Here is a 25,035-nt window from a genome sequence, read left to right on the forward strand (position 1 = left end):
GCATGTCTGTTACAAGAACACATTACGACAGGACAATGTAAGAAGTGTTTTCCCAGTTCATTCTATCTTTTTTCTTCTATTTTATGAAACAGAGCAGTTGTTATAAAAATCTTCAGTATGCATATATTCTGTATGGTATACAGAATACGTGATAATGTTTTGTGGTACAAAGGGTTTAGTAGCGTGCATCTGGCATTACAGAGTTAATCTCAAATGAGTCCCAATAAAATGTTTATACCGCACTGCATCATCATGTGTTCTCTATGTGTTACCGAAAATCTATTTTAGGAATGTTTTACAGAATTCTAAAAATAATCTCAATAAAATGTTTAAACATCCCTACTTCTTGAAAGGTAGGTTCCTCAGTTACCATAAACCAAACCGTACAGGGCTTAGAGGGCAAAATAAAAACCTCTAAAAAGACTTAAAATAGCTTTTCTGTTCAGAAAATGGTCATGAATTTGAAGTCCAATATCTCAGGCCAATCTAGATCCCACTCCTACAAAGCTGCATCTCTCCTCTTCCAAAGTGAACCACCACCAAAACATACATAGGGTCATGAGGCAGAGGACTGCAAACAGGACTAATGGCTTAGGAGGTTCCAGCAATAGTAACAGCTGTAGGATTGTAGAGCTCCTCACATGAAGAATACTATAGCAGAGAGCCTTGTTGTCTGGAACTAGAATGTTTACTCATTAGCAATTAGTCAACTGTGATCATCTTAACTAATTATGTGATTTATTCACGGGTCCATATTTTACTTTAAAAAAAAAACACTAATTTTTACATATAAGAACATAGGAACGGCCATACTGGATCAGACCAAAGGTCCATCTAGCCCAGTATCCTGTCTTCCAACAGTGGCCAATGCCAAGTGCTTCAGAAGGAATGAACTGAACAGGTAATCTTCAAGTGATCCATCCCCTGTCACCCATAAATAAAATAAAATAAAGACACTGCACTTTTGCAAATAATATCTTCATGAGTGAGGCATGCTAACATGTGGATCCTTCTACACACTGGTTCAGAACATCGACATAAAAGGCCCCAGTACTACAACTAGATTCACGTGGGCAGCCCCTTGTGCCAACCTAATGATCCAATAAAGTTAGTTGTGCTCTGTTTGGCTGCAGTGGTCTCTTTTGAAGATAGGATTGAAACCGAGTAGCAAAAACAAATGAAAAAGATAGAATTAAATGAAACAAAGAAATGGGAAAAAACAATACCAAGGAAACCTCTTGGACTCAAAGTTGGTCACCTGACCTGCATCCAGAAAGACAATATCTTCTACACTAATGGTGGGAAGGGGGCTGAGAGAATCTAATTTTGTTAACTCTGAGGACAAACTGAAGTCATTGGGTCTTTTACCCTATTCTGCATGCACCTACATTTATTTAGGCAAGCCTTCAGAATTGATCAAAGGTGTACGATTTACACTGGGCCTGATCCTGAGCAAGAGCAGGCCTCAGTAAACTGTTGGCCTATAAATCTAAGAAGGCTTGCCAGATCTACTCCTATGTCTGCAGTGGTTTTGAGCTTGCCAACATAGTGTTTTCAAATTTTGTCAGTTCAAAAGTGAATTGAAACTCGGATGAATGGTGGGTATTATGACTTTCCTTGCTAGCTGTTTTTTGTTACTAAGTACAAATGTTTCTTCAGAGCTACATTGATGTTCAGCACTGGAAAATTCAAAAAGCTAGTACATTTCTTCTGAGGTAAGCAACGTGAATTTCCTTTTAAAATATTAATATTTATTCCTATTAATATGTGGGATGGAGAATTAATGCAACCCTTTCGGTTATTTTGGTCCAGCTCCTAAAAATGCAAAGGTATTGTTACAAATATTACCTATTATTACTGATATACAAGAACAGCAATAGGAGAACCCTTTAGGAATAAATACTGGCCATAGAAGATATATTCTAAAAATTGTCTAAAAATACACTATACTTATAAATACTACTATGACCACCTAGCTTTCATCCATAGATCTCAAAGTGCTTTATAAAGGTGGTCCGTATAATTACCTCCATTTTGCATATGGGAAAACTGAGGCACGGGAAGTAAATGACCCAGCTGACCAATGGCAGAACCCAGGTCTTCTGAGTCTCAATCCAGTGCTATCAACTAGGCAACACCGTCTCCTACTCAATTTTAACCCACCTAGGGTTATACCCCCCTGACCGACACACATTTCACTGACAAAAGTGCCGGTATGGACAGCGCTACATCAGTGGGAGATGATCCCCCTCTGACATAGTTACCGCCACTCACAGGGGGTGGTTTAATTATGCCAACGGGAGATCTCTCTCCTGTAGGCATAGAGTGGCTACACGGGAGACCTTACAGTGGCACAGCTGCACTAACAATAACAGCACTGCCGCTATACAGCCTGTAGTGTAGACATAGCCTTAGCGCGTAATGAAGCATAAACATTTGATGAGTCTAGATATGCGTGCAGGCTGTTTGTTGTTTTAAAATCATTTTCTCTAATGCTTTGTTCCATTTGCTAAATAAACCTATTTGTTTTAAGGTGGCTGCTTGTCAGCGTATACCCCTGGTCACCTGCTCCTGACGGGAGGAAATGCAGGGGTCCAGTCAGACCTGCATGGTCAAAACGGTTGGTATATATGGGTCGTTGTATGCAGACCTTAGTGTTGGAGAATTGCAAAATTCTGCCCCAGGCACATAAGGGCACAAGGCCTGACACCTGAGGGGTGCGCTCAGAGACCGGAGAAGGAGCAGTCATGTAAGCAGCCCTGTAACCTTGGCACAAGGCAACATGGACATTTTTGAGGCATCATGAGACATTTTAATCCTGATTATTACTAATACAGGTATTATTCTTTTCCACTTACAGTTTAGCACAAGAAATGCAGGATCAGCCACACTGTTTATTTTATTCTTGATCCTTACTGAAGTCACTGTAGGTTAAATTTGCTCCTGTGCAGAGGGCCCACATGGGACTTCAATGACATGTAGGCCTTTACCGGCTGTTTGCACAGAGCTGAATTTCATTCTGTGAGTTTTGCTATTGACTTCATGGGAGGATGATTTGGCCATTTAGAAAGACTGGCATCCTTCTCTCTCTAGCAAACTGCACTCTGCTGTTAACCCTCATGTAAGGGGACTGTTGCCCCCTTACTAACATTCAGTGGGGGTGTTTTGGTTGTCTAGCTCCCAGTACTAAAAAGGGGGAAGGGTCGATAGGTAATCAGGACCCTGAGACTGACAGTCCCCAGGAACAATGGGGAGAGGCCAATGCTCCAGGTCAGCCTGAATGACAAGACGAGCAGGCTAATCAGGGAGTCAGGAGGCCAGGGAGGTCCCTTCCTCCGTGTGAGCTGGAATTGCCTGGGTCAGACAGAGTGGGGCTGAGCTAAGGGGAAAGCAGGGGCCCAAGCTGAGCTGTGCCAGATCCAGTGAGAGCAGACCCTGCCCTGGGAGCAGAGCTGCTGCCCCAAAGCCAGAGGCACAGCCCAGAGAGAGCAGACTTGCCCTGGGAGCAGAGCTGCAGCAACCAGAGCCAGAGGGGACAGAAAAGCAGCCCAGGAAGCAGGTCAGTGCTGGGAGCAGAGTCACAGAAGCAGCCTGCAGAGCAGACCTGTCCTGGGAGCAGAGCTGCAGCAACCAGAGCCAGAGGGGCCAAAGAAGCAGCTCAGGGAGCTGGAGGCAGAGCAGCAGCAGCAGTGCAGAGACAGTGGTGCAGCTGGGGCTGGAGCAGTCTGGAGCTGGGTGCAGTGAGCAGCTAGGAAGACTGAGGGGGACCCTGGGCAGCAGGCCCAGCACAGGGAGACGCCTCAGCCAAGGGTCTCTGCAGGCCAGGCGTGGATCGTAACCCTGACAGGGCGGGAGCGTTACTGGGAAGATGGGTCCTACCACTTAGAGCCTGAGAGCGTGTGGCCACCACCAGAGCAAGTGTCCAACCCACAGCATCCCTGCAGCACAGCCAGGGCCGGAGAAGAAGGCCTGGGACTTACAAGGAACAGACTGTGAACTGCCCTGACATTCCAGAGACACTGTTTGTGATGTTCCCTGCCACAGAGCGGGTTGATGTGTTTCCTTTAACCTTTCCTGTTTTTCCTTATTGTTTTTAAAATTAATTGTTGATTAAATAACTTGCATTTGCTTTAACTTGTATGTAATGGTCAGTGGGTCAGAGAAGTGCCCAGTGCAGAGAGAGTACTCCAGAGTGGGGACACCCTAGCCCCTGTCCTAGGTGACCACAGCAGGGTTGGGGGTCGAGCCCCCCAGGAATCGTGGGCCCAGCCTTGTTGGGGTTACGAGGACTCTGCCAGACAGGAGAGTGAAAGGGGAGTCCTCAAGGGCAGGGAGGCCACTGGGTAAAGGAAGTGGGAGCAAGGGTTCAGATCCTTTCGCTAGCTCACTTCAGCAGGGTAGTGCAGAAGCCAGGAAAGTTCCCCACAAGAGCGGGACTATTCCCCCGCTTACACTCAAACACAACAGCAGCAGCAAAACTAAATCAGTGAATGCTCTTCTGATTAGCTAATCTCTGTTCTCTCCTGGTGTTAATATTTAGGCAGAACACACTGTGTTATATATGTCATGGTAAGAAACTAGAGAAATACACACTGGTCATTAAGCCTTAAATTAATAGTTAAATTATCCAATTTAAAACAAGACCAATAGTTCTGACAGGAATTGAAAGCAAAGCTCATCATACAAAGTCATTATGAACTAGACACATTGTGATTAATTTTTCAAGGCTATATATTAAAGTTTCTACTTTTGTATCATTGGTTTCTTCATGCTTTAATCCCAGGTCTGTGAACCAGGAGATTAGGTGAAAACAATTTGTTTAGCTATCTGTCAAATCTGTGTGCATGAAGCATTTAGTATTGAGAGCTACAGTATCTGCTGTTAATGCTTCATTGTATACCACCAACATCAACAATATTAACATATTGGCACAGAGGTCTATGGGGATGGCCACTACTGATAGATTACCCAATTTGAAATGTAAAAAGATTAATGTATCCTTTTGTTATCTAAACATATAAAAATGAAAGGGCTTCCACTGACCTTTGCTAAAAGACATTAAAAAAATGAACTCAGTCATTTTTCTACAGGAGGGCAAAGTGGGGAACCTATTTAAAAAAACTTGGCTTAGAATAATAGGTTATACCAAGGAGTTTTGGCACCAGGGTCAGGACATGCTGCAAAAATTGGATGAATATTGCTATATAACTCATAAGTTGGCTTTGAGATAAACCCCATTTTTTGAGAACAGCATGCATTTCTAATCAAACATCCCTAGGGAAGAGGTAGGGTGGCCTACTTGGACAGTACACTGGACCGGGACTCAGGGACTTTGGAGCTCTCTATAAATAACATAATTCATTGAGGGTGGGTGGGTCTTTAATTTTGCATGGCAGGGTGTTTGTTTCAGTATCACAATGGGTGCGTGGGTCTTGAAAAAAAGTTAAAAAAAAATGCGTTATATCATTTATGGACAGCCCCTTTGATTCTATTCCAATCTCTGCTACTGGCTTGCTGGGAGATCTTGTATAAGTCACTTCATTGTTCTGTGCCTCAGTTTCCCCTTCTATAAAATGGCAACAATGATACAACAATACTTATCATTTCTGTAAAGTGCTTTGAGATGTAATGATGAAAAATGCTCTAGGACAGCTAGGTATTATTAGTGTATTATGCCAACATTTTCATAAGGGGATGTTTCATTTAGCAAGATAAATTATAGAGGATCTTTTTATGATCTCTCAAAAAAAAATTCAAGGTGAAATTCACCACTGTGCAGAGGACCAGAACAAGGTCTATAGAAATTCCTCCTAAGCCTTCAAAACAGAACTTAAACAAAATGTACATGGTTCATAAGACTGTGCAGATCCTCTATACAGGGATGAATTTCATCCTTGCATACTAGGGCCATATTAAAAAAGGGGGTACTTCTGAGCTTGTTGGCTTGATTTTTGTGGGAATTTTAATTACTTTTCAATAGAAACACATTTTATTACCGAGGAAACCACAGAGACATACTTTCCCTGAGGTGACAAAGATACATACACATATCATTCCTAATTTTAGAAAGATGCTGCTGAGGCAAGATGCAGCCACAACTTGGGAAGCTTCTGAATCACCGTAAGCGGCAGCGGAAAGGGGCACTGCATCTTTAAAGGAAACAGATTAGCTTCATAGAGGGGCAAGTTGAAGAAACATCTGTAAAGACTGATAATAGATTCACTTCCTGAAATTCTGGTAGAACTAATACTGTGTAAAGCAGGAAGTGCAGGCTGCTCATCTGAAAGAAAAAGAAAGAAACCTATCTATGGGAAACAAAAAGCTGTCTAAAAATAATGGGTCAGATTCACTACTGCTGGCATCAGGAGGTGTAAATGACACCTTGCAACAATGAAGTCCCCTGCATTCCAGGAGGTATACCCGCTAGCAGAGGGCCAGCAGTGCTACTTCCACCAGCTATGGGATTTTTGCTGGGGGTTAGCACCTTGAGTTGATTATCTGGATACAATGAGGGGATGTGATGAATCAGGGTATCCCCATCTGCTCTGGCTATGCCCCTTTCCCAGTCATTGTCCTTCTCCTCTCCCAGTACAAATGAGACTGCAGCTGCTTAGGGCTGTTGCAATATCTTTGTAGACAGACTGTTGCCTAGCTAGACTCAGTGTCTAGCCTGCTATTTTATAATCAAAGTTTGTATTTTAGAAATAAGGTTTAGTCAGAGATAAGATCCATTTCCCATAGGAATCTTGGGAGACATTCTGACCCAGGGAAGATAATAAGAGTTTTGCCATTTATTTCAGTGGGACTAGAATTTCACCCCCGTCTTATTTTAATTGCATTGAACAATACCTTACAGCCTGGTAGGTAAGAACAGTACTACCTACATATATTCTCTGCGTAGAATCCTCTTTTGTTCTTTAAACACATACCTCTTGCTAAAGTGGAATTGCATAGCTCTCAGAGGTTTTGGTTCACAAGGTCCACATTTCCCTGGGGCAAAGTGCCCTACTTCTCCACTAAGGGATTTGTGCAAATATTTATTATTATTATTTCTCCCTCAGAATTTGGTTCACGTGGACTAAGTGCCCTTTGAGATTTGCCTCAAAGATTCAGATTCAAATACAAAATACAAGCCAAGTGTATCCTCTTTTGCTTATTTTTGGGTAGGAATGAGAAACCACACCAATGTACGTGTTATATCAGAAACCATAAATCATTCTAGGTTTGAAGATAGGGCTGAGGGCCTGGGCAAATCTTTAGGTAAACCCAACCTGAGTTTCAGATTTGGAATAAAACCCCATAAAAGGCAAGTTTCATTCTGGTTTGGGATTTCCTTATGCATGTGTCAAACAGCTCTATTGCAAGCCATGGACTGCAAGCTTCTGCCATTAATTATTGTCTCCAAAAAGAGTAATTTTGGAAATGACATTTAACTGCCAACCAAACCAGCTTTTTCTGAGGTTGTGGCTTCTTGTGGCACAACCAGACAAGATCACAAAAGGGTGACTTATCTAGACTGAGCTGTAGAAAAGAAGCCTTGATGCTCCCATTAACATTACTTGGGATTGAACTGTTCATCATGCCAATTATTGCCCCTATATTTCAGCAGGACAGATGGGTTAACTTCTAAAGTAACTGGTTATAATTCTGGAAGTCAATCCAGTCAATTGAATCTGGCTAGTCAATCCAGAGCTCAGAAAACAACCCCCCTGTTTAGGATACCAAATATTTTGATAAACCAACCCTTCTACTCAAAATACCAGTGTTTTCATGGGAAATCTATGCTAATCTATGATTTCACTGAAAATTAGGGCTTTGCTAAAATGCAATTATAGAGCCTGGGAAAGGTAAACTGCCCTGTCTGCACAGGGAAAAATGGTTAAGAAAAGCCCCCCTTCTTTATGACATACAGTGTAAAATATTTAAAACACACATTAGTGAGGAAGAAAGCATCACACAAGGTAAATAATATTCTAGGGGTACAAGTGAGAAAATGTGGGGGCGGAGGGGGAATCACCTGATATGAACTGTGTGCAGAACTTTATCCATCTATCGGTATATTTATTTATTTGAAGGGATGTTGGAATTTCTTAAAATATTTTAAAGACTAGGGTTAAACTGTCCCACTTAGGCACTGCCCATAGTGCAGGGTCATGAGATGCTGCTTCTCCACACTGTGGAACACTGGGAGACATTCTATAATGTCTCCCTGGGTTCCCAGGCATGCAGTGGCTTCAAAGCCTGCTGCTGCACCATTTTATGGCGTGTTTAAATATCTTCTGTTGGTTGGTGTTTAAAAAGAGGCAAAGTCCCTGCCTCCTTGCCACCCTTCTCTACTCCTTTTTCTCTGAAAAAATTCCACCCTCCTCCTTCTCCCCCTGCAGTGTCTGGTGAGGTGGACCTATGGCCTGCTACTGTGTTCTGGTATCTTTGATGGACAACACTCACTCTGTCCCAGGATGGGCTTTTGGATTGGGAGTTAAACCGCCCTGCCCACCTTGTAGCCGAGAGCAGGAGCAGCAGCAACATACTCCTTGAAGATTACCAACTGTGTACTCATAGTAGAAACATGACTCAAAAGCCCCTTGGGAATGGTTCCTACCCAGACCCAGTTTGCTACAACAAACCAGGAGATAAACTAGAATTTAATTTTCAAACTGACCCCCCTCCTTTTGTTTTTGCAGGCACAGTTTTACAGTCACAGTGAATGACTCCCACAATTTTGTACTCACAGTAAATTGCCAGAAAAGAGCTGAATGAATTGTGGGTGCAATATTGTGCTTTCAAATTTTGAAGCCTGAATGGAATAAATAGGCCCCTGGCTTTTTCAGACTCTCTCAGAGAGCGCAGAGTTTTCTGCTGCTCTCTCTGAGACAACAGAAGATCCCATGCCATGATTTACTCAGGAATTTAAGGATACCATCAAATCCTTCGCCAAACAATTCCAAGAGAAATTCTATAAACTTATCTATAAGGAACCCACCCCAGGGACTTTCTACATGCTTCCCGAGATACACAAGCAAGCAAACCCAAGCATACCCATATCATCTGGCCATGACACTCTTACTGAAGGAATATCAGGACTCATAGAAACCAGCTTTAAACTACTCACCCCACAAAGGGGCTGTTTCCTCCAGGACACAACCGACTTCCTCCACAAACTGCAACATTAACAACCTCCCTCAGAATACCATCCTTTCCATCACTGATGTCATCTCCCTGTACACCAATATCTCTCACAATGACAGCATAGATATTTACAAGTCAACCCCTAGATATCCATCCCAAATACACCCATTTCATCCTCACCCATAACAATTTTACATTCAACAACAAACATTTTGTCCAAACCATGGGAACAGCCAGGGGTCCTAGAATGGTTCCCCACTGTGTCAACCTCTTCATGGGCCACCTTGAAGAAGAATTTCTGGACAAATGCACCATAAAACCAATGATATACCTGAGATACTTTGAGATTTTCATCCTCTAGATTGGGGTGGGGGAGAACCTTTTTTCTATCAGGGGCCATTGACCCCCAGAAAAAACCAGCCAGGGGCCACACACAGCCCTGCGGGGGTGTGTGGGGGGAGGGCGGGGGCTCAGGGCTTCCCCTAGGCTCTGGGCTGGGGCCAGAAATGAGGGGTTCAGTGTGCAGGAGGGGGCTCTGGACTGGGGCAGGAGATTGGGATGGAGGAATTGAGGGCTCCGGCTGGGGTGTGGGCTCTGGGGTAAGGCTCAGGATGAGAGGTTTGGGGTGCAGGAGGGGACTCCAGGCTGGGGTCAAGAGGGTTGGAGTGCGGGAGCAGGCTCAGGGCTGGGGCAGGGGATTGGGGCGTTACCTAGGGAGGTGGTAGAATCTCCTTCCTTAGAAGTTTTTAAGGTCAGGCTTGACAAAGCCCTGGCTGGGATGATTTGATTGGGGATTGGTCCTGCTTTGAGCAGGGGGTTGGACTAGATGACCTCCTGAGGTCCCTTCCAACCCTGATATTCTATGATTCTATGATTGGGGTTCAGGAGGGAGTGTGGCTCCAGCTGGGGGTGTGAGCTCTGGGGTGGGACAGGGGGTTGGGGTGCGGGAGGGGCTCCCTGCCTGCCCTAGTTCTGTGCTGCTCTGCTCCTGGAAGCAGCCGGCATGTCCTGCCCCTAGGTGGAGGGGCCAGGCAGCTCTGCGTGGTGTGCGCTGCCCATGCCCGCAGGTGCCGCACCCGTAGCTCTCACTGGCCACAGTTCCTGGCCAAATGGAGCTGCGGAGGCGGTGCTGGGGGCAAGAGCAATATCTGGAGCTTCCCTGATCGCCCCTCTGCCCAGGGGCTACAGGGACATGCCAGTGAGCTGGCACTCACGGTTCTAGTCCCGCGGAGGTGGGGAGTGGGAGCGCCAAGGCTTGGGCTTTCGGCCCGCAGCACGGAGACTTGCCGCGGGCCGGAAGAAATGAAGCAGCGGGCCGGAGGTTCCCCACCCCACTCTAGATAGACAACTTAAACTCCCTCATAGATTTCCACCACAACTTCAACAACCACAATCCATCCATTAAACTCTCTCTGCAACACGCCTACACCAGCATCAATTTCCTGGACACCATGATCAGATTCAACAATGGAACCTTACAACATCTATATACAAGAAACCTAGGGATCACCACAACTACCTTCATAGATCCAGTAACTACCCCAAACACAAAGAAATCTTATCTACAGCCAGACACTCAGATATCACAGAATATGCTCTGAGGAGAAAGTCCAGGACATACACCTTAACACACTCAAAACCGGCTTCACCAAACAAGGACACTCTACCAGAGAAGTAGATCACATCATGGAAGGACCACCCAAATACCCTGAGAGAACCTGCTTCACTGGAGAAATAACCCCCCCTCTGACCACACACCCCTAGTTGTCACCTACCACCCCACACTGGAGCCCATATGGGGTACCAATCAACCACAACCCATACTCAGCAGGGATCCCATCCTGAAAAATCTTTCCTGAACCCCCTCTTCTGGCCTTCAAACACCCACCCAACCTCTCCAAGCTCAGAGACCAGGACACACCAACTCAAAGGAGGTGTGTATAGCAGGTGAGGGGTAGCTCAGAACACAGCAGGAGCTCAGAGACTTTGAAACACAATGTGGCCTTGGCCTCAACCTGGCTGGCTTTATAGAGCGTTAGAATAGAACTTATAACTGTCATTGTGTGACTGATCATCCTAATTTGCCGGGAGCAACAGGCTGCAGGGACACTGTGTCCTTCTCTATTCTCACATGTGAACATGTGAATACTCTGTACTCCACATACAGTGGCCAGTGGAGATAGAGGTACATGCATTCAGAAAGGAGAAAACTAGCCTTGCAGGCGCAGCTAAAGGAATTACCAGCCTACCAGACTATACCAGCACTTGGTTGCCTAGAAACATCCTGGAGCCTGCTCTGATGTTATACTAGGGTTCAATGGCCTATTGTATTTTCTCTGCTGCTGCCTTTGCTAGTACTCCACAAAATCAGAAGTGATGAGGGAATGGATGAATATCAAGAGTTCAGAGCTTCTTCTGTTCTAATAAGCACCCACAATTGTGTATGCTTGTACTGAGCTTAGCTGAGCCTCCTGTTCCTAACCTTCATTGGTTTGGGAAGATTATTAAGAAGGTTTAGACAAGGCAGCTCTGGCACCACTGAGTCCTCATCCTCCCTTGACATTATTAGACTATTTTTAGGCCTGCAATAGGGCTCTCAATGCAGCTGATGCCAGTGGAGCTAAATCAGCGTTAGCAATGATGGGGAATTCTCCCCAGGGTAGACAAGACTCCAGGTTACTCAGATATCACACAGGGTAGTTTAGTGCTGCCAAAGTATTAGGTCACTGATCTTAAACGTACACATTCTTTCATATCAGCTGGAGATGGAGATCTTGAGCAACAAAAGATTTTGTGAGTCAGTAGAATATACAAATTAACTCCCATAAAATAACATACTGACATATTGAGAATAGCAGGCATTTAACTACAGTGACTTGGATCTTCTAGTTATTTATTTATTTTATTTATTTATTTGGAGTTTCATACATAATTGAACTGAGCAACCTCTTCTATTCAATTCTGATGTATGAAAATATTGTCAGACCATGCTCATATTTTACTGTTCCTAAGAAAGACACTACAGTACTGACCACCTGCAGTATCTCACAATATCCTTTCACCGGGCAGATATAGCACCATCGAAAGCAGCATTTTGTGAACCCTTCTCCCCTAGTTGTAAAGCGGACAGAATAAACTTTTATTCGCCTTTTTCTTTATTAAAAATTTTTTCACTCCACACAGTTTTATAACCACCATTACTTACATGAATGCATTTCACTCAAAGGCCTAAATAGCGGGGAGTCAAGTCCAAAGTGTTAGCTTCAAATGACACAGTAAAACCCATGGTCTTTCAGACTTCAGTTAAAGAAGGAAACCACTACTCTTTACTCCCACCTCATTCTTTTCTATTCCTTGAACAAATGTCAGAAGTGAAGCTATTCTGTGTCACCAGTAGATTGCTTCAAATTGTCTTGAAACCCTTTCAAAGTGGAAGAAGTCAGGCACAATTTGTGTTTTCATTATTCAGAGCGAGACTGTGACCTTACACTCAGAGGTGGCATGTAGCGGCACATCCTCAGGAACGGAACAGAGAACCAATAATGACTCTGAGCCACATTTTGCCCTGGAACAAGACAATTCTCACAACACGCTCAGATTCCACTGAAGCAGCATCAGGCTGTATTCTGAGAACACAACACAGCACCTAGCGGGGAAGGACCCAGGCAGCTGTTGTCTCGAGCAGACACTGACTGGCACTTGCTGAGTTCTTATGTTAGTCTAACAGGAGTAAGCTATACTAATTCAATTACAAGCCCTACACAGGTTGCATGACTTCTTTACACATTTCCTTCCATGCTACACCCTTAGACTGCACCATTCACCCAGCCAGCTGCTCTCCTCCAATTCCTCTCTGTTCCCTCTCTGAGGTGGGAAGAATCGGGCGAATAGCTCCTCACCCACCTCCGACCATAGTCAGTCATAATATGAACAGAGCTAAACAGAAGAGCAAGGAGAGGCCTTACATCCCTAATTTCCCTGTATGGCTGAGCAAAGGCTGTGACAGTTCAGCCCTGAGTGAACAATGGGCACTGCTGGGTTTTTCCTACAAAGGCAGCTGCTGGTTTATGAAAGTTTGGGCTTTATAATTCTTTTAATAAATCTTAAATTGTCTCATTTCTAACATCAGAAAGATGGAGTTGAGCAAACCTAGATGAAAGTTTTAGGCTTTTCTGAGTGGCTTCTTGTGAGTGTTGCCACTAAATTTTATTTAGTAGTCTTCCCCAATAAAGCACATGGTTTCCAAAGGAAGCAGACTAGATAGTAAATGCAAAATTAAAAAATAATAACATTTGCTTCTCTAAGTTCAGAGCTTCCACAAACATGCAAGGCCAGATCCTCAGCCAATGTAAATTTTGGGCACTATTTAGTTTTCCATGAACACTTGAAGGCACATTTCCATGGCATATTCAAATTTTGAGCAGGAATTGGCTACGTTATGCAAAAAATTGAATGGTTAAAGTAAAACGTTATCTCTTATGGCCCCGATTGGCTGAGCCTGTCCATGTGCTAAAAAGGGTCAGCAGAAGCCATTCTCACTTGTCTCAGAGAAACCAGTGGGTGTGGTAATGTCTTTTATTGGACCAACTTCTATTGGTGTGAGAGTCAAGTTTTCGAGCTTATACAGAGCTCTTCTTCAGGTCTGGGAAACTGAATCAGAGTGTCACAGCTAAATACAATGTGGATCAGATTGTTTAGCCTAAGTAGTTAACACACATTTCAAGGCACCATTCAAGGTGAAATGGCCCATTAACACCCCTCCAGTCATAGGGAGGAAATGAAGAGAGGGGAAGAGAGAAGCAGCTGTTGAGCGGAGTTGTTAGTGGGTTGTAGATTGTTGTAATAAACCATTATTCACACCAGAGCAAGGAGTCATACCAAAGTAATACTGCAATGTAGATCAGGGTTCAGTCTTTTGGGGTGCTCAGTATAGCAGCCAGCTGCTAAAGGAGCTTCTGCTACTCCTGATATCTTCTGGGGTCAGAGGTGAAGGCTGCTTTCTATCCCCTGGAAGACAGTTATTGAATGCTGGGTGTGGGCAGAAACCCTCCTGTTCTATTGGTTAAGTGGGACTTAAAGAGATGTTAAGGAATCTTTTTATTAGCACATTAAATGGATTAGAAGTTTTAATATAATGCCTCACAGCTAGAAGAAGACAAAAGTAAGGTCTTTGTGGGCTGGCTGAAGCCTCTGCAGAGAGAGGACCAGGAAGAAGTGAGGGATTAGGCACTGACAGGCCATCACATCCTATAAAGAAGGCAAAGTCAACCTAACTGTTATGTAGCTCCCACCGATGTAACTTACCCACTACACCAATTTAATAATTCCACCTCTGCGAGAGGCGTAGCACTTAGATCAATGTACAGTAAAAGCTTTTTTTACCTGGCACTTTACCAGCCGGAAGGCTCTATAAACCAGCATTCGTGATCTTCACTGAAAGCCCTGTTATAGTCTGGTTGGCATGAGGTCAGCAGGCTCCCTACCTGGCTCTGCGTGGCTCCCCGGAAGCGGCGACATGTCCCTGCTGCTCCTAGGTGGAGGAACGGCCATGAGGGGTCCAGACTGCGGGGTGGGGGGTGGGGTGAGGGGATGAGGGTTGGGGCGTGGGAGGGGGTGCAGGGTGTGGGCTCTGGGAGGAAGTTTGGGTGTGGGAGGGCGTGGAGGACACAGACTCTGGGAGGGAATTTGGGTGTGGGAGGGGGTGCAGGGCAGAGGGTTGGTGTGCGGGAGGAGGTTTGGGGTGCCGGATCCGGGTGGCGCTTACCTCGGGTGGCTCCCCACAAGCGTGACATGTCCCTGCTGCTCCTAGGCAGAGGCACGGTTAGGCGGCTCTGCGCGCTGCACCCGCCCCGAGCACTGGCTTCGCAGCTCCCATTGGCTGGGAACCGCGACTGACGAAAGTACAGTGTAAACATAGCCTAAATGCCCCAACAACAACTATGTGGGTGAAACCAGACAATCACTACACTCTTGAATGAACTCACAGGAAAATGATTAAAGACAAAATCACTATATCACCTGCAGGTAAACACTTATCACAAAGCAATGACTCTATATCTGACCTATCAGTTCTCATCCTCAAAGGAAACCTGCACAACCCTTTCAACAGATGAGCCTGGGACTTTGCTAGACACTAAAATTATGGACTGATTCGAGACACTGTATACAGCTTCATGTTGTTGAAAGAGCTTCTCCTATCAACATAGCTGCCACTTCTTTTGGAAGTGGATTAACTATGGCGATGGAAGAAGCTCTTCCATTGCTGTAGAAGTGTCTTCACTCAAGTGCTACAGTGGTGCAGTTGCACCGATGTAGTGTTTTAATTGTAGACCTACCCTTAGAGATTTGGTCTACACTACCAACTTATGTCGGTATAACTACATTGCTCAGGGGTGTGGAAAATCCATATATTTTGACTTTTAATTTTGAAACAGTGTTTTGTTTTGAAATTTATGTCTTTCTTTCTTTCTTTTTTTTTTTTTTGTTAAAAACAAACAAATGGTGAAAAACACTGAAAAATGATCCAAAATGAAAAACTGGGGAAAAAAATATTTTGGATCAAACAAAACATTTTGTCAGGTTTCAGAGTAACAGCCGTGTTAGTCTGTATTCGCAAAAAGAAAAGGAGTACTTGTGGCACTTTAGAGACTAACCAATTTATTTGAGCATAAGCTTTCGTGAGCTACAGCTCACTTCATCGGATGCATTGAGCTGTAGCTCACAAAAGCTTATGCTCAAATAAATTTGTTAGTCTCTAAGGTAAAACACTTTGTGCAGCTCAAAATTATGTAAAAAAATTTGGTGAGAAAAAAAATCAATATAGTTTTGAACTGAACTAACATTTTTTTGGATTGCCTCCCAAACTGAACAAATCAATTTATTTGCTCAGCTGTGTGTGTGTGTGTGTACTACTATATTGTACTGAAAGGAAACAGACTTGCTTACTTGCCCAAAATAGTCTGAGCTAGTCAAAGTGTCTTAGAAACAATTTGTTCATCAAATTTGACCTTTTATTTTCTTTGTGAATGGTTTATTATGAGTATTATTCTCTCAATCATCCATTATTCATAATTCTTCAGACAAGTTAACTCAGAATATTTCACCTGATGGAGGTTTAGTGAACTATATTTCATTGTGTATGCAGAATGCAGTGTTCACAATTCAGCAATGACTTTGTGACTGGACACAAGTCACATGTTATGGTTTAGATTCCTTGACTGTGTTTCTAATTGTCACGAACAAGAGGTTAGGACATGAAGAAATTAACAGGGGAAATAATGCTCTTGGGAAAGGGTACACTTTAAGACTTAACAGAAAGATAAACTTTAGAACATTTGAATTTTTTTTCTATTCTCTTTTGCATCAGAATGAACATTATATACGCATCTATGTCCTGGGCCACAGGACTTGAAATAGCTAAGCTACTTCCTTCCTGACTGAAGCAAGAGGAAGTCTTAACTGCTATATTTACAATTTAGCAGACTTTACATTTAATTTTCTCTTGTCACATTCAGACCTGGAAACTGTGTACATGGATAGTCCTAACTGCTTGAGAGATAGGGCTCTGACCAATGAGCTACTGTGTATTCCTCCTGTCCTCTACATAATCACATATATCTGTCATATGCATGGAATGAATGAGCTGGTCTCCATTTTACATTATGTTGTCAGTCACAAGGCATTCAACACACCACTTGTTCTTTGTGAATGGTGTTCCTATGTCCTTGCTGTATTATCTATCGGCCTTGGGCATGGCATCCAGCAGAACACTCTTATTATTGTGTTAATTGCATGATTTCTTTATTTTTCATTCTTCCATACCTTCTTTTCCTGTTGACAAACCTCTCTCCTTCCATTTCCACCTTCTTATCCACGAAGAGATGTCTAGAATGAGTTTTCAGGCAAATGATCATTTGCAGCAAAATACTCCAAATTTCTGCCATCTGTGAAAGTTTTTGTGGCAGTCATTCCAAGACTCAAAAAAAGGGGAGGGGGGCAATATCAGCCCATGAATACGAGTGAATAGATCAGTCATCAGTTCAAGGTCCTGAATCCACATCCATAGATATTCATGGAAAGATTCTCATTAACCTGTGAGTTGGATCAAGCCATTATCCATTAAAATACTCAAATCCTTTTTCAATTATTTGCCCAGGTCTAGGTAACTGTCCTATGCTGCTAAAAGCTATTACCGTTCCCTTTTACATAGTTCCAGGGGAGGAGAGCATTTTTAACTCCCCAGTTGTCAGGAAGTTCTGAGTGGCCATGATGTGCGGGCACAGTACAGGGTGGCCAAAATTTTGCTACAGTCAATTTTACTCATTGAGTGAAAATAGTAAAATTTACCTTTCCTAAAAGATAATGCTTTTACTTTTTGCCTATTGCATATTTGATGATCCTCAGCAAACTTGGTTGCCCACCAAAACTGGTAAAGATCATTCATTTATTCCATGAGGGGATGCAAGGTCAGGTACTTTTTAATGGAGATCTCACTGACTCCTTTCCCATTTCAAATGAAGTCAAACAAGGCTGTGTTCTTGCCCCTATACTGTTCAACCTTTTCTTCACCCAAATTCTCAACCATGCTACAAATGGGATCAACAGCGGCATATACATCAGATAGAGACATGATGGCTCAGCCTGCAATCTTACAAGGCTTAAAGCAAAAACAAAAGTAACAGAACTCCTACTAAGAGAAGCACTCTTTGTGGATGATTGTGCCCTCCTAGCACACACAGAGGGAGATCGCCAGTGCATTGTAGATCGCTTCGCTGAAGCATCAAAATTGTTTGGCCTCACAATAAGCCTAGAGAAAACTGAGGTGTTGCACCAATCATCTTCATGGCTCCATGCAATATCCCCTAGCATATACATCAGTGGAATCCAAATAAAACAAGTTGGCAGTCTTACCTATCTCAGCAGCAACATCTCCAATGATGGATCTCTTGACAAAGGGATCACGAACAGGATACAGAAAGCTTCTCAGTCATTAGGAAAGCTACGTAGCAAGGTCCTGAAATCCCACAACATAACCCTCTCAACAAAAATAAAACTTTATCATGCTTTTGTGCTCACATCTCTCCTTTACGGCTCTGAGACCTGGACACTGTACAAATGGCATCTCAAACAGCTAGAGGCCTTCCATCTGCGCGTCATTATGCGGATCTGCTGGCAAGACAAAATTACCAACCTGGAGGTTCTCCAAAAGTCAAATACCATAAGCATTGAGGCTATGCTGATAAAAGCCCAACTATGCTGGGTTGGACAAATCATTAGGATGCCTGAATATCGACTCCCCAGAAAAAATTTCTATGGAGAATTGGCACAAAGACACGGGAATCAAGGCCATCACAGAAAGCGCTACAAGGACAGTATCAAAAACAGCACACACTTTGGTGCAATAAAACCAGATGATGTTGAGAAGACTACATCAAATAGAGCTACATGGCGAGACACAGCACTCACAGCTTTCCAAGCCGTTGCAGAGGACAGAAATAATCGACTCTTAGCTGCAAAGGAAAAGTGTCATACCACTGCTATAGCTACCAAGATGCTCACCAATGACTTTGTCTGCCTGATCTGCTCACGAGCATGTGTGTCACGCTTTGGACTACAGAGTCACTCCAGAATCCATAAAAAGAAAGAGCATGAAAACCTCATTGTTGAACTGACAGACTATGTAAGGATTGCATATTTGCTAATTTCAGCAGATGCCCTAACCAAACTTCACTGAAGCAGAACGTTGGCAATGCCAGCAGTTATTTCCTGTCTTACTTGATTTGCTCTTTCTTCCTAACTCTTTAATGATGCATTTTGTGAAGGGAAGGTGGTGGAATTTGCCTGTATACTCAGCTGCCAATACTGTGGTCACCCCAAGTTTAAGGCTTGGTCTACTCTACCACTTGTGTTGATATAACTTATGTCAGTCAGTGGTGTGAATAAGCCATGGGCCACCCCCCTGAGCGATGTAAGTTACACTGACCTAAGCACCGGTGCAGACAGTGCTATGTCAATGGGAGAGCTTCTCCTGCCAACATAGCTACGACCTCTCATGGAAGTGTATTTATTATGCCGATGGGAGAGCTATCTCCGAGCCACATAGAGCATCTTCACTAGACGCACTGCAGCTGTGCCATTGCAGTGCTTCTAGTGTAGACAAGCCCTAAGTGAAACACTTCAAATCTTTACAACATCCTGCTCACCACAGCTTGTCTGCTACTCTTATCTCAGTGAAGACGATGACTGTTATGGAAAAATGATGTCATATTTCTTTAGTGTGTTTCCTATTTTATTTTATTTCTCTAGGCCTGTATGATAGCCATTAGAAAAGGAAAGCCAAATTATGCCCCTGATAAAACTTGTGACTCATAACTTGACTTATTTTTGTTACACATTAGCCTTTCAGGTTGATAATCTTGCAATCCTGAAATATCTTAAATATTGTAAAATATTCTTTAGAATCATAGACTCTTAGAAGATTAGGGTTGGAAGAGACCTCAGGACGTCATCTAGTCCAACCCCCTGCTCAAAGCAGGACCAACCCCAACTAGATCATCCCAGTCAGGGCTTTGTCAAGCTGGGCCTTAAAAACCTCTAAGGATGGAGATTCCACCACTTCCCTAGGTAACTCATTCCAGTGCTTCACCACCCTCCTAGTGAAACTGGTTTTCCTAATATTCAACCTAGACCTCCTGCACTGCAACTTGAGACCATTGCTCCTTGTTGTGTCATTTGCCACTGAGAACAGCCTAGCTCCATCCTCTTTGGAACCCCCTTTCAGGTAGCTGAAGGCTACATAACAAATCCTGCTTCACTCTTCTCTTCTGTAGACTAAATAAGTCCAGTTCCCTTATACAATGGAGAACTAGGTAGATGACCTACATAAAGAATCTGTGCTTTTAGGCATTAGATTGCAAATTCAAAACCTATATTTGTCATAGCTCATTTCTTAGTCCCATAGTAATTCTATGAACTGTGAAGAGCGAAAGGATATATATAGTATACAAGAATGTACTGTTCTACTGTATAATGCATGAACACCAGCACTTGCTTTGTTGTGAGAGACAACAGAATAGTCATCTGAAGCCATTGAGGCAGGAGCAGGATTTCCCTCTGAGGTGTCAATCAAGAGGAAGGGCCTCAGAGGACGAGCAAACTAAATGCACAACGATTTGGCCATGACAAAGAAAAAGGAGATTGAAGGTGGGTTGCTGTGGATATTTCGTGCAATTGGCTAGAAAAAAATTACCATTGCCCCTGTTTACCATCCCATCAGCCACTATGGTAAAACAAAGATTTTATACCTGCAAACACTGTATGTTAATGTCTCAAACACTATCACTGGCAATGATCTGTGTGTGGGAATAGCATGGGGCTAGGTTTTTGTGGCCCATTACAGCTGTAAATCACAATGGCTGAAGCACAATATTTAGGCCACATTTTAACAAATGTAATATGCATGCTAATTTCATTGTAGTTCCCCCTCCCCTTTTACATTGTTCGAAAACATTTTAAAAAACAAAAAATTTAAAAGTCAAATTTTAAAAAGGCATCTATCCCATTATTTTAGTACATAAAATAATTCAGACTGTTCCCTCTTCCATTAGAATGATTTCAGCAGGGGAGATGTTTGTGTTCTGTCTGTCTTCGCCAGTGAACTAAAATTTCTCATGCAAACTCAACCCAAAAACAGCAGCTATGATTCTCTTCACAAAAGGTTGCCACCAGCAAAGCAAGCATATGCAATACATCCAATTATAGATAAAGAACATACATTTGTGCTACTTCCCAAGCTTCCATAACAGCTTCTTTAAATAGAATCATGGAAGGCACAGGTGATGAGTGTGCCCACAAGCCAACTGTCGTTATGTCAGTCATGCTGATCGCTGTCTTCATGCTGACAATTAGTGGTTTCTCAGAGTGGGCATTGTGCCTGGTTACATTAGTTTATCACTCCCACTGAACTAAAACAAACGGGTAGTGACTTTGCATGACACTAGATTAGAATTACAGACTGGTGCATATGAAGTAGAGCATCGGGAGATCAATAAGAATAATCACAAGGCTTGATGAAAAGGAGTACTTGTGGCACCTTAGAGACTAACCAGTAAGGCTTGATGATATGCTATTGATTGTACGGTAGCTGCCATTGCTATTAGGGTAATTGTTGGGGCTAACTGCAGTTTCAGGTGGAGAAATATATTTAATCCATTTTATATCTACTAAAATACATTAGATGGAATTAAACATTTAGATGCATTTATTAAAATAAAATGGTTCCATTTTTTAACAATGTTCTTGTACTGCAATTAAACCCAGGCAGTTCAGCTATGCTTCACCAATCATTCTAATATGCCCTCATCATTGCATCCATCATGGGAGGAGATTTTCCAAGGAAAAGTAAAACCATACTTCTTTAGACTTTGATCTAGAACAAACAAAAACAACAGGGATTTTGAAATATTTAAGGAACTGCTCAGGCAATGATATGCTCAGCTGATCTCAACAATGACGTTTACACAGTACATGTAATTAAAAGTGTCTTTAGTATCAACATAATTAATCTCAAAAGTTCAGTATTCAAAGAGCTGAGGAAATAGACTTTTGCAGCTCATTATATATCATGCAATTATATAATGAAAACATCATTATGTGTCATAATAATTATTCAGTGTCAGAAAAGTTCCATATATTTAGAAATAATCAAAATAGTGGGCCTAAGACAGTTTGCTTGCAAGCGTAAGGGGGTACTTTTAGAGAGACTCTGGCTGTAACTGTGTCCTAAGTGTGTGTGTGGGGGGGGGGGGGGGCGGGCGGGAGGGGAAGGAGGTCTGTTGCCTTAGGGAGAGAATGAAAACCTTTCCCTCTGACATAATTCCCAGGGAGAAACTTAACATAGCACAGGCCTAGGAAAGGACAATGACAGGCTGAGCTGTGGGGTCGCTTACAGCTGTTTAATTTCTGGTTTTTTCTCAGGGGGGAGCAGTATATACAGCAGTGCATTAGGTTCCCACAAAAGGCTTGCTGGGCAAACAAAAAACAAGAAGCTTCTAAAAATCCTTCAAGATATAAACATGCTGGCAATTTAAATCTGAATAGAATCTCAGCTTCTTCTCATAATAGTTTTCAAGCATCGTGGCATCACCCAGTAATAGTGCTAATGCACTGTCTACATTTTTAAAAATAAATTAAGTCAAAGCAAAAATAGTTATCTCTATTAGTTATGCACCAGTTACTGTACTTTGGTATTAAGAATGGAAGCGCATGGGTGATGCTTCACTGTGGGGGGATGGAGATGTCTCAAAGTGTGGCATTGCAGACAATGCTATTCTTGTTCCAGCATCTTCAAAGCATTAGGCATGAAAACTAACAATTAATCCTTCTCCTCAGCAGACGCTATGTAAGCTCCCTTCCCAACATGCCCTCTACTCCCCACATTCATGAAAACTCTTCTCTCTGGAAGATTAACTTGTCTAAGGAGAGGGTGACTCTTCCCCCAAAACACACACACATTCATGACATTGAGGTCTCTTATCATTTTGGTCAGTTCTCCAGATTCCAAGGGCACTGAGTTTATGCCGAATGCATACCAAACAATCATTGTTGAAAGCCTGGGAGTTCTAAGTTATACAGGAGTATGTAGGCCTTGTACTTGTTTCTTGGCTCTTTTTTTCCCCCCCCATTATTTGGGGAATTCTTAAATCCCTTTATAGTAAAAAAAAACCCTAAAAAAACAATACCCATTATTTCATATTTCTCTAATTACTTATGACTGCTTATCTAGGTATCTTATGGCCTCCATCACCACAATATTGGAGCACCTATGTCTCTCAGGATAGAAAGTTAATTCGTGTCATAAATTAAAAATACATGCTTTCAAAAGAGACTGGATGGCTCAGGAGATTGGCAAGAGGATGGAAACACTTTTTACTTCTGGGTCAGGTCATGAGATCAGTAGTAGCCCAGATGAGTGTTGAATAAAAAGTAAGACCACTGGATGGCTGTTCCTCAGTGGCCAATGTGAAATAAACTGGTAGGTCTGAAATCAAGTTCCTAGTGAATGGGTATCCGTATCTCAGAAACTGCCTTCACACTTGCACTCACCCCTATCAGGATTGAGGCAGACAGTGCAAGGGAGCTCTCATTGTCACTGTACATGTGGTACCTCCTCTGTGAACAAAAAGTATTTTGGCTGCAGTGCTGTATTCATCCAGCATATAGAAGGCTAGTCATTTGGAATCAGATGTCATGTAATCTTCCTCTCCCCACCTCCAATTATAGCTTTGTTATCAATATCATCATTATCTGTAAGGAACATTTTCAGTGATACGAGGAGGAACACTGCTAGTATAATGAGAAGAATAACAATCAACAGAACCGCAATGTGGCCCTTCACCTTATGCCTGCTGAATGTCATACATTTGTCAAAAGTGAATGTGAAAGACATTGCAGGAATCTGCCAGTGTGCTGTGCAATTAATGAAACACATTCTGTGACATGAACAAAGCCCACCTGTACTCCAATAGCTCATGCCAATCCACTGCTGAAAAAAACTAACAAAAAATCCTCCCTGTTGTAAGTGCTGCTGACACCCTAGATTTAAAACAAGTTACTCAGCAAGCTGTAGTTTCAAAAAGGATGTTTGGGGCTGTATGCTTCTGGGGACTGCTAATGTGTTATGGAGACTTTCCTCTCTAAGGATCAGCTGAAATCTGGCCCAGGCTTTGTGACCAGAAATAATCACCATCACATGGTTATTCCATAGCCTATGTGAAAGGAGTCTGAAGATCTTAATCTAGGTCCAAGAACCCTTTGTCTCTATGTTATTTGGCGAGGTGATGGAATAATGTGTGGAGCAATGATGGGCTTGTTTAGTAATAGATGTTAAGATTTTAAAGGGTGAGGTACATGGAGTTTTCTAATTATGTGCCTGGCTTTACATTTATATATAGAAATACTGTCGACCTGAATTTTGTTAAGCACTAAGGGACTCAAGGGACCATTTGCGATGGACGGCAGGAAAGTCATGTCCTCTCTTATGACCACTCTGTAAATTGGAGGCATTTTCAAAACTGATAGTGGGAGTTTCTCAATCTTTTAAAAAACTATACTACCTCTGTGCCCTTTTAGGTCATCTCGGTGCTTTGGCTCCATCTCTGTGCTCAGTCATCAGGTTTTACAGAAGGCAGCTGTTATATAAAGCTATGGTAGCCAGCCACTACCGTGCCACTTGTGAAATGCAGCTGGTTTCCTCAACTTCCCCAGGACCACCGGCACTAAGCAGGAAGCCATATTTGGTCCTATGGGTGCACAATAAGTTATAGGAAGAACCCACAGAGAGCCAGGAAGAGTGCAAGGTGCTCCTAGAGGATGTGGTCAACCTCTTTCTTCATTTTAGTTTACTTGCCTAAGCTGACTTCAGGCGAAATGGTGCAGAGAAGGAACTTGCTCCAGATAAGAGGCTAGTGCAACATAGTTTCACCCAAAATCCATGTTTCTTGTAGAAATGCAAGACAATGTCAGGAAACATCTTCTCACAGCAGCATGTTGGAACACAACATCACACTGATCAAGGGGCTGAGTCACCTACAATACACTAGGTTGTACTTTGTGAACTCTTAATGGGCTACAGGATGGGAGCTGGTTGTGTACTGGCCAAGAACTGAGGGCACTTGATTTATTTTTCAGGTACTCAAAACAACAAGCTGTGCTCAAAACAACCACCCTGACCACTTGAAATCAACCATGTACCACATTCAATAATTTACCTGCCATATTTGCACTCCTATTGTTCAAAAACATGGTGCCTCACGGAAGACTTCTAGCTGAATGCCAACTTCAGAAGGAGCAGGGAAAGTAGGAATTTACCCAACACACAAACGGTATCCGGGCTACCTGGATGTACCA

The 25,035-nt window shown here is 42.9% G+C and overlaps 1 long non-coding RNA gene across 1 annotated transcript in view; it reads right to left on the minus strand.

Annotated features, from left to right (window-relative positions):
* LOC122461762 overlaps nucleotides 1-25,035 on the minus strand; it is a 181,301-nt gene that overhangs the window by 63,796 nt on the left and 92,470 nt on the right. The window lies entirely within an intron of this gene.

The sequence above is a fragment of the Chelonia mydas genome, chromosome 9 (genome assembly GCF_015237465.2).
Source record: "Chelonia mydas isolate rCheMyd1 chromosome 9, rCheMyd1.pri.v2, whole genome shotgun sequence".
NCBI classification, from domain to species: domain Eukaryota; kingdom Metazoa; phylum Chordata; order Testudines; family Cheloniidae; genus Chelonia; species Chelonia mydas.